The sequence below is a fragment of the Sus scrofa genome, chromosome 1 (genome assembly GCF_054392235.1).
Source record: "Sus scrofa isolate SSC_HxYL_T2T_F1_AM1 chromosome 1, Sscrofa_HxYL_maternal_Yorkshire_Landrace_v2.0, whole genome shotgun sequence".
Taxonomy (NCBI): domain Eukaryota; kingdom Metazoa; phylum Chordata; class Mammalia; order Artiodactyla; family Suidae; genus Sus; species Sus scrofa.
Window position 1 is genome coordinate 267,219,393 of NC_139383.1, and position 10,479 is coordinate 267,229,871.

A 10,479-nucleotide genomic window follows, 5' to 3' on the forward strand; every position below is an offset into this window, starting at 1 on the left:
TGCATACCTGCAGATATATTTTGTATTCCCAACTGAATTTTAAGCCCCTTTTCACATCCTATGTATATTGTTACCTAGCTCATATTTGGGCTCTAATTTAAAGAAAGTGCTTGCAGGAGTTTCCATTACGGTTCAGGGGTAACGAACCTGACTACTATCCATAAGGATGCGGGTTCGATCCGATCCATGGCCTCACTTAGTGGGTTAATGATCTGGCATTGCCATGAGTTGTAGTGTAGATCCTAGACATGGCTGGCTCGGATCCTGCATTGCTATGTCTGTGGCATAGGCCACCAGCAGCAGCTCCGATTTGACCCCTAGCCTGGGAACTTCCATATTCCACACATGTAGCCCTAAAAAGAAAAAAAAAAAAAAAAAAGAGAGAGAGAGAGAGCAGGAAAGAAATAAAATGCATGCAACATAGGGTGAGGAGCATGATTTCATATATCGAAAAGGTGGCCTAGAAAACCAAAGAAGAACTACATTGATAGAATAATAATTGTATTTAAAATGTATGGTGCATTATGATTTTAAAAGTGTATTCTAAGATTAATATCACACCTCCAAATAGGTAGGACTCCGTTCACTTCCCTGAATATATGTATTCTCATACATAAATTATGTCAGCATGGAATGGAGACAAACCATGCAAGACAGGCTTGGATTCTGACTCTGTGCTTGAAACTTCCTTCAAATTTTCTATAGTACATGGAGTTGATTCTTTGCTTTGCCTCACTGTAAAGACAGGGTCGCTGTGAACATCTAATAAGAACACCTCTGTTAACGCTGAGCTGTTGAGTTGACCGTGTTTTATCCTGCACTGGCCTAACTCTCATCCAAGTGCCGGTATTTTAAGGGTTCTGCAAGAACTGATGAACTCTTCCATCAGTTGGACAGAAAAGCAGTTTAAAAAAGCCTCTCTTTAAGAAGAAGAAAATAGAAGGAGAAGGCTGGTGGGAAGAGGGGTGAGGGGAGATAAAAACAGATCAGGAAAAGAGGAGGAAACACCTCCAGGTTTTAGACCCTCCTGTAATTTCTCTCTATCAGTCATGCCCAGACTTGACTTCCTTCCCACAGCTCAGATTCTGGTTGCCCACTTTAAAGGACCCCTTTATCAGTTTATCAATAAACTATTTTCATTTCCCTCAGCATGGACCATTCACTGACCTCTCTGGGAAAACTATCCTGGATAAATCCAAAGATCTTCCTTATTGGTGTTGCCATCTGAACACTGCTGCAGAACCCTAGGAGAAGAAATAATTGCCCAACCCTGTGGATTGAAGCTACCCCCAAACTGTGCTGGAGCCGTCAATATTGAGAGCAGCCTTTCAGGTTTCCAGGGCATACTGCTGCACTCAGGCTTCCTCTTTGCAACTGTTTCACCACCTCTGCTTGGGTCTGGAAGCTCCATCCATCCTTTCTTGGCTCTCCCCAGATAAACCCTCCTTTATAACAGACCCAGCGCTGGGGAATTCCTTCAACATTCTCACACAAGTCTTGAAGATAAGCTGCATAATCACCCTCTGCCCTCTGTTCCTCCTGTCACACAAAACATTTGTTTATGTCTCCTCCTTACTATCTGAAGATAATTCCTTCATCAGAGTTCTGGTGAACTTCTCCAGAACTTTGTCCTTTTAAGCTATCTCCTCCCTAATATGTATCATTAACCTCACCCCTCATTCTCCCAGGAACTGTTCCCATCAGCAGCAGAATTCATATTAAGATACTGAAGTGACTTTAAGATTAAACTACAAAGAAACCTAAATCTGTGTCTCCTTTCAAAAACATATTTTTTTTTCCTGCTCTTTGCAGCCAGACGGCTATAAAATTTGTTGATACTTCCCTTCTCCTCCTTTCTCATCCTCCATCTTCAACTCTACCCATTACTCTCTGGCTTTCTTTCCTTCATTCATTCCTCATCTGAATGGCATATTCCTGATTGTCCTCTTTTCTTTCTATAACAGCTCTACTGAATTACCAGTCACACACCATAAAATTTACCTTTTAAAAATACAGCTCGGTGTTTTTTAGTATATTTACAGAATTGTGTAACACGAACCACTATCTAATTCCAGAACATTTACATCATTTCAAAGAAATAGCATTTCCTGTAGTAGTCACTCCCAGTTCTCTCCCCCTACCTGTCCCTCAGCAACCACTAATCTTATTGTTTCCCTTTTTTGTCTATTTTGGACACCTTAATGTGAAAGTATTCAATGTATTCTTTGGTTACTGGCTCCATATTTTCAAGGTTAATTCATATTGTAGCTTATTTCAATACATATGCTATTCTTTTTATGGCTAAATACTATTCCATTGTATGGATATACCATTTTGTTTGTCACCTATCTGTTGATGAATATTTGGGTTGCTTTTGCATTTAGGCTACTATGAGCAATTCTGCTATGAGTATTTGTGTACAGGTTTTTGATTGGGAATATATTTTCACTTTTCTTGGTTATATTCCTAAGTTATAAATGTATATTCATATATTTTGTCCATTTTAAAAATGTTATTCATCTTTTTATTGAATTATAACAATTTTAGGTATTTTGGATATAAGTCCTTTATCAGAGATACAGTTTCCAAATATTTACTTCTATTCTGGGATGTCTTCATTTTCTTCATGGTGGCCTTGAAGCAAAAAGAGTTAAAACTTGATAAATTCTGGTTTATCTAGTTACTCTCTTTTCATTTATATTTTTGGTGTTAAAGCTAAGAAAGGTTTGCCTAACTCAAAGTTACAAAGACTTAATGCTGTGTTTACTTTTAGGGACTTTTATAGTTTTGTTTCTTATATTCGAGTCTCTGATCTAGATTATTTTTTTCTGTTTTTTGAAGGGTCTAACTCCATTCTTTTCCATGTGGATATCCAGTTGTCCCAGCACTATTTGCTGACAAGACTATTCTTTTTGGTTTGTCTGGGCATCCTTGTAAAAAATCAATGAACTGTAAATGTAAGGATTTATCTCTGAACACTCAATTCTATTTCATTTACCTTTCATAAGACCTATCCTTATGTCAATAACACATTGTCTTCAATGCTGTATTGTTATTGTAAGATATGAAGTCAAGAAATACAAGTTCTTCAACTTTATCATCTTATTCAATATTTTTTTGGCTGTTCTACATTACTTGTACATCCTTACGAGTTTTAGGATTAGGTATTTTTCTGCAAAAAAAAAAAGAAAAGCTGAAATTTTGGTAAAGATTACATTGGATTTGTAGTTTTAGTAGTTTTTTTTTGTAGCTTCCTTAGGATTTTCTTTATAAATATTCATTCCATCTACTAATAGAGCAAGTTTCATATTATTCTTTCTAATCTATGTGACTTTTCTTTCTTTTACTTGACTGTCCTGGTTAGAAACTATAGCAGAAGCCAGATAGAAATGGTGAGAATGGACACCCTTGTCTTATTTCTGATCCTAAGATACTAGTCTTTCATTATTAAGCATGATATTAGCTGTGGCTTTTTCTTAAATGCCTTTTAGCAGGTTGAGAAAGTTTCCTTCTATTCATACTTTTGCTGAGTTGTTTTATGATGAAAGAGTATTAGATTTTGTCAAATCATTTTCAATGGTTTTTGTGGATCATGTGATTTTGTCCTTTATTAATATGGTATATTACCTTGATTGATTTTTAGATATTAAAACAACCTATAGTTCTGGAATCTTTGAGGCAGGTCAAATAAAGACAAGCCTTGTGAATACGGTACTTGAGGGAGCTTCCAGGCAGATCAAAAAATAATAGCTCACTGAAAATGGGGCTTTTGGGAGATCTCTAAACTTTGTCTCTTTTAGGTTGTGCTTTTCATAGCTACCATGATTATGAGGCTGTTGGTTTTCATGGCTACTGTTTGGAAGAAGGAAATAGAAATTTGGTATGTTAAAAAAAAAAAAAAAAGGTCTCAAAGCTACTTGCTCTTGTTGCTGAGATTCAATCCAGTTGCTTTTTTTCAATGAAGACTCTTCATAGCGTTGGAAGTTTTTGATTAATGTGTAGAATTCTGAAAAGGTTGATCTCGACAAAGTTTCCAGTTTCTCCCTGCTTTGATGGAGGAGTAGATTTTCAGAGGTCCTTGCCATTTCAGAAGTGCTCCTCCTCTTAATTTCCTCTTCCATCTCTGGCTACTCTTATAAAATTTGAAGACATTCTTCTTAATACGTCTGACCCATAACAATGGCTTTTCTTATTTATTTGGGTTCTTTATTGAATTCTCTTTCCTGCTCTCACACTTTTGTCATCTTCTCATATGTTTTGATTCATTTCTATGGCTTCACTGTGCATCTCTGTGCTTGCAGATCCCCATTTGTAACTCCAACCCAGGTACTCCTTCTAACAACATACTGATACACCAAAGTGTCTACTGCTATGTCTTGGAGGACATACAGGTATCTCAGACCAACCTGTTTCAAAAGAAATGCATCATTAACCTTTTTCACCTACCTCATATCTGGCATTACTATATACACAGCCACGAAAACTAACAGTCATCCTTGACACCTTCTTTTCTTTAACCCTTCTAGAAAACCAAAGGATCATTTTGCCTGCTTTTTGATCGTGTTTCTTCTTTTCTGGCTCTTTGCTGCGTTATAATTGAATCCGAATGCCTAAATGGGATCTACAAAGAACTTCAGGATTTGGATTCTGTCACCCCCTCCAGTATCATCTCTCCCAATTCTTCCAGCCATCTTAAATTTTATTTCTCATTGTATTTTGCTTAAACTATTGTAAGAGAAATCCTTGGGTGTTTTTATTAGTTCTTACATTTTATTGCTTGTGTTACCTTGAGTTGAATTCTGTAACTTACAATCAGAGGATCCAAAATAACATGCAAAGCTCCACAACATAGCTGCAGCATCGGTAACCTTGTTTTATACATTATTCTAATTTCACTCTTCAGTGGATCCACACTCTCAGCTGAATTGACCAGGCTGCTGTGACACCCAGTGTTGTCCATGCTTTTCTGGCCCGCCTTCTTGGTAGGTCCTTGACAGATCTTACCAGTAAAATGCTTTAATCTCTGCTTATACTAGGCTAAGAGACTGGTACCACCCATTCTTTGAATCCCTGAAGAGTTTTTCTCTCTCTCCCTCCTTTTTTTTTTCTCTCTTCTCAAATAGAATTTCTCTTCTGATCATTTCTCCCAGGAGAGGAAAAAAATGAATATTTACTAGCTAAAATGTAGATCTAATGTATGACATTCTATTGTCCTTGTGGCAAAACCCTTTTAGGCACTTTTATGTCTTCTATATCCAGTATGTATAGATTATATAACCCCTTTGAAAACTGTAAAATCATGTACAATGGTTATTTCTTATTCTAACTCTGGGGGATTTAGGTCCTGGGTTCCTTCTTGGCTTAAATCCAAGTGCACTGGTCGCAGGGGCATCTCAGGGTAACACACTGTGGTCTTTAGGGTCTTTGGGTCTGACTAGCATGTGTTGTAACTTTTCTCTCTTACTTGCTAGTTCCTGACTTTGATATAGCTGTTTTACTGCTCAGTTTCCATTTTTTAAAACAGTTTATTTATAAAATGGGGCAAATCCAGTCCAAATTTAAGATGATTGGTAGAGCTAACTATGTGAATGGATGTAAAAAGCCTAACCCTGGATCTTGTCAATGAGAGCCACTAGATAGATGGCAGCTCAGTTTACTATCACCATTGTGATTAGCCAGCCTGCACACTCTATTCTGTTAACATATTTCAGCCCTCTAATCTTTTGTTTCTTCATCCTAATCCTTCACTTCCTCTGACTGTTCCTTTTTGGTTCCGAGCAAACAGGCCACTTGTATCTGGATCTGGCAGATTCTGAAATCTCTGCCTGGCTTTGTCAGGCAAGTTCAGGCATGTACAGACATGTCCCCGAGCTTCTCAGAAGGTTGACTTTGCCAAAGTCAGAACACCACTCCCCCTCCCTTCCTACTGGGTCCTGGGCTCCAAGCTGTTGGACATCAGTTCATGCTTTCGAAACTTCAGTATTTACACAGAGTCTGTGCCTCTGATTTACCCAGTGTCCAGCTGCTGATACTTATCTTGAAATTTCTAAGTGCAAGACTGCAATCAAAGTGTCAGGGCACAGAAATGAACAAATAAAGATGTTTGGGGACTGCCTGTTTTTTTCATGTGATTTGCAAATTTTTCTTGGCTTGCGTAATCAGAGGTGGCTGGGACCATGGGTCCCTTCATTCCTTGGCCCAGTGGTACAGCACATGGCAATGTTACAGATACAGGAGCTGGACTTGCAGGAGGGGCCTCACCCCTGCTAGGAAAGCGTCCACCTCTGTGCCTCCCAGACAGCGTTGACGCATTCAGACAAGCTGGACAAAGAACGTACAGTCTACATTCCCTGGCCTTTGAAGGGAAGATGTTGCAATGTACGGGCAATTGGAGTGTTTGCCTAATTCATCAAAACATTCACATTTGCTAGTAATATAATGCATCTATGATGAGAAGGACCCAGAGGGAGCTCTGTGGATTAAGGCTAAAGTGGCTCATGTCTCTTAATTTCTGCCATTCGGCTTGGCTTTGAAGTAGCCTTTCCTTCATTCATGAAAGTGTTGCAGTGTTGTTTAAAATGCACGAGCTTTGGAACCAGATGGATTTGTGGCTCAAACTTGCTAGCTGTGGGATCTTGGGCAATATACCCTTTCTAAATCCTCTTCTCTCATCTGGAAAGTAAGGGTAGTAAAACTAAACTCAGAGCTTTTTATGAGGATGCTTTGAGATAATGTGTAGTGCTGCACAGGGTAACAGGCACAGTAAGTGCTATAAATGAACTTTTATCATCCACTTGCTTTTTAAGCATCTACCATGTACCAAGAACTGTGCTGGGTGCTTAGCGTGCCTTTTCCACCTTGGAGTCAATTGAATGTTTGAATGTGAATTGGGAGACAGAAACGTACTTCAAAAGAGGCAAAGAAGGCTTGAGTTTCATGCCAGTGTCACCTCTTAGCTACATAGTCCTAGAGAGGAGGCTTCTCTCTAAACCTCAGTTTCATCGACTGTAGAACAGATTAATTATTCCTATGCCAAAGAGCAGGTGGGACCATCTAATAATAGTCTAATAAATGTAAAAATTATAACTATTGTTATAGGTAGTATTAATACAGAGCTTGTTAGTTTCCTAGCACTTTCTAAGCATTTTAAATTTACTGCTTTATGTAAAGTTTCCAACATCTTTAGGAAGACTTATTATACAAATTTCACAAAAAAAGAACTAAGGGACACAGAAGTTAAATGACTTGTCCATGGCTAGGAATCAGAGAGCAGCCAGTCTGGCTCCACAGTTTTTTCTCTCAGTCATCACATTTTGTATTAGGTAGACTGTAAAACCCTGTATAAATATGGAGATTTATTATTACCATTCTGGAAAATTCTACCTAATGAACTACATTCTGCTTCCGTGATTGCAAGATCCAACAGGATTCTTTCTCAGGGAACTGACACAGTTGCTCGACAATGCATTTTTTCCCCAACAGTTTATTCTGAAAATATTCAAACATACGGAAACATTGAAATATTTCACAATCTATTGGGAGTCTACAATGAACATCTCGCTATACTTGCCTTATCGCATATAGAGCCATCTTGAGACCTCTCTCCCTCGATCAATCCATGTGATTTGTGATACATTTCAAAATCAGATCAGTCATCACCATATTTCCCTTCATCTCCAGTGGCATACATCACTAATCAGAGTTTAATATACTTTATGGTTTATTTTCTTTTTCAAAACGTGTATTGGGTTCTCTCTCTGGATTGAAGATTTGGCAACCTCAGAAAATAATTAACATTGAAGTTTCATGAGATAGTTTATTTGTAATACTATCATTTTATTATTGCTGTTCTTGTTACTGCTATTGTTGATTTTCACACCTGATTTTTTTCTTGAGACTGAGGGCCAGTCTGCTATTGAGCTGCTTTCTTCCTGCTCAGACCTTCCATTTCATCCCAGACATAATGACTCCTGCTCAATTTTTCCCACTCCCACCCTCACCCTCTTGTGCCCAAATCCAACCACAGTTTGCTCTCTGCCAGACCTCCATATATCCAGTGGCATTCCAATGCTGCCACAGAATTCCACATGGTATCCAAGTATCTGTCTGACCCAGCCAATTATTACAATAACACCTTATATTTAGTTAGTGCTGGTTCATTATTTCATTCTGTAAGTATTTATCAAAAGCCTATTTAACCAGGTGACCAGGAGAGGGAGAGGCAGAGAGTGGGCAGTGGGTACTGAGTAACAGAAGAATTAAATCAATCAGCACACAGTTATTGCATGACTCCTGTGTACACAGTATTGCCATCAAGGAGTTTATAGTCAAGTTGAAGGAGGAAAACCAAAGCTTAGGAAATAACTGGAGACCAGCTGTAGAGGGAGAAGCAAGCAAAACTTCAATGTAGTCATGTAGGCCTGTTTGTGTGTCTGCCAAAGAGAGGTAGATGAAGGCTGCTCCGAGGATTCAAGTAGGATTTCTGGAGAGAAATGAGGCTATAAATAAATGTTGGATAGATTCAGGGTCATGGACTAGTGGAGGAACAAAAGAAGGCTTTTTCGAAAGGAGAGAAGAATTATGTTGGGCAATTGTTAAAATGTCTTGGGATGCATGGAGAAATTGAATGAGAACGTCAAGGACTTAGAGCTGGAAGGGGTCACCAGAGGGATAGATTCTAAAAAATTATAAAGATGGCTGTGTTGCAGCACTGAGACCTTTTCTAGGATTGTCAGAGCTGAAGTTGGACATGTGCTAGGTGCCCCAAAGACAAAGGTGAGGATTGTGATTGAGCCCAGGCCCATGTTCATCACTGCCCTTGAGCAGACATAGGTGCTTTGAGTGAATAATTAAAAAAGGAAAAAGACATATTTTAGGGCAAATTAACTGTTTAAAAAATTGCTTTCTCTCTTGGCAGGTTAAAAACAAACAAAAAAAAACAACCAAAAAAAAACACCACCACCACAAACAAACAAACCACCTCATTTCACCAAGCTCAGACACACAGCTTGGTGAATAGAGCACAGATGGGATCTCAGCCCCTATGCATATTCACCTTCTCAGCTGTGAGAGCCCAGCCCATGTTTCCAAAAGCCATGACTAGGGAGGATAGAAATGAGCTTACCTTGATTCACCCAGATAAAGGAGTCAGTAGGTCCCATCAAGAGCCTTCAGGGAGTGAAACCGTCTCTTTGGGTGGCTGTGGAATTGAACAAAGGCACTAGAAAACCTCCAGTGCTCTCTCCACCTCTAGGGCTTGGGAGCTAAGACTCTTCATTCCATAGGAACCTCCATCCCTCCCCCTATTAAACTGCCCTTTGTGTAGAAGAAGGGTCACATTAAAGATGATAACCCACATTTTCTTCTGCATAACAAGGAATTCCAACTAAAAATCTATGTAGATGTTAACTCTCTGAAAACTGTAGGAAACCATACCTGGGTCACAAACAGTCCCATTCACTCTTTCGGGGACTTGAGGGTGTCGCCATGCCTTTCTTTTACTTCTCCAGGGCCCTCTTTGTAAAAAAGGAAGAGGATGGACTCATTAGATGATGAGTCTACTTAGAGAGGGACTCTCAGCACTTCCAAGGGTACTATTTATTGCCTTTGCATGCTCCCAGGACTGGTACTTCCAGACACGCTGCATTCTCAGGCATCTTCAGAATGCCCAGGCTTGATGGTGGTCTCCCCCAGAGGGAGAAGGAGGATATTTGCATCCATTCTGTGCCATGCTTCATCTCCTGGAAACTGAGGATGCCCTCTTTGTAGTTTTGTGCCTCATGAATCCTTTGAATAAATAGCTCCTTCAGCTTCAGTTCTTGGGCCATGCCAGACACATCATAGGCACCCAGTTGTTCACACCATTCCTCTTTCCTCTTTCTTTGCAGCCTTCCCCACTCCGCCCCCTCCAACCAGTGCAAACTACACATATAAATAAACACACACCCGGCCAGCTCTCCAGACATGTATGAATCCCAGTGTCAGTCTCAGTTTGGGCTCCTATTGCTACATAGTAAATCTATCACGAGTATTTGTGAAGTCCTCACAGGATGTCCAGCTGAACTGAGTTCCTGGGATAGATTTTAGATGGAAAATCAGTGGACCCTACTGTGCCGAAGTGCAGTCAAATAAGGACAAGTTTACTTTTAAAACATAACTTTTGACTTTTTTTTTTTTGTTTTACAAAATAGTCTCATTTTAAACATTTAAAAAATTCAAACAAAAATGAAGGAAAAATAATGACTGAAAAATATCACTATCCAGACATGCTATCTGCTAGTTTTTGATTTTTATCACTCTGGGATTTTTTCATAAGTTATTTAACTAGGTCAGAAGTTTGAGAAGTATAAGTTATTTCTAACATTTTGCAATTGTAAACCATGAAAATTCTTATAATCGTATCTTTGAGGAGATTTACGATTATTACCTTAGAATCAATTTTCAAAAGTGAAATTATTTGGCAAATAATGCCAGCTCCAA

The 10,479-nt window shown here is 38.9% G+C and overlaps 1 long non-coding RNA gene across 1 annotated transcript in view; it reads right to left on the minus strand.

Moving 5' to 3' along the window:
- LOC146407173 (uncharacterized) overlaps window positions 1-9,567 on the minus strand; it is a 50,069-nt gene extending 40,502 nt beyond the window's left edge. Inside the window, exons 1-2 of the long non-coding RNA XR_014826052.1 lie at window positions 9,436-9,567; window positions 9,125-9,199 (exon numbers count right to left, since the gene is read on the minus strand). This is a non-coding gene — a long non-coding RNA (uncharacterized LOC146407173). The remainder of the gene's footprint in view (window positions 1-9,124; window positions 9,200-9,435) is intronic.
- Between the last annotated feature and the right edge of the window lie 912 nt (window positions 9,568-10,479).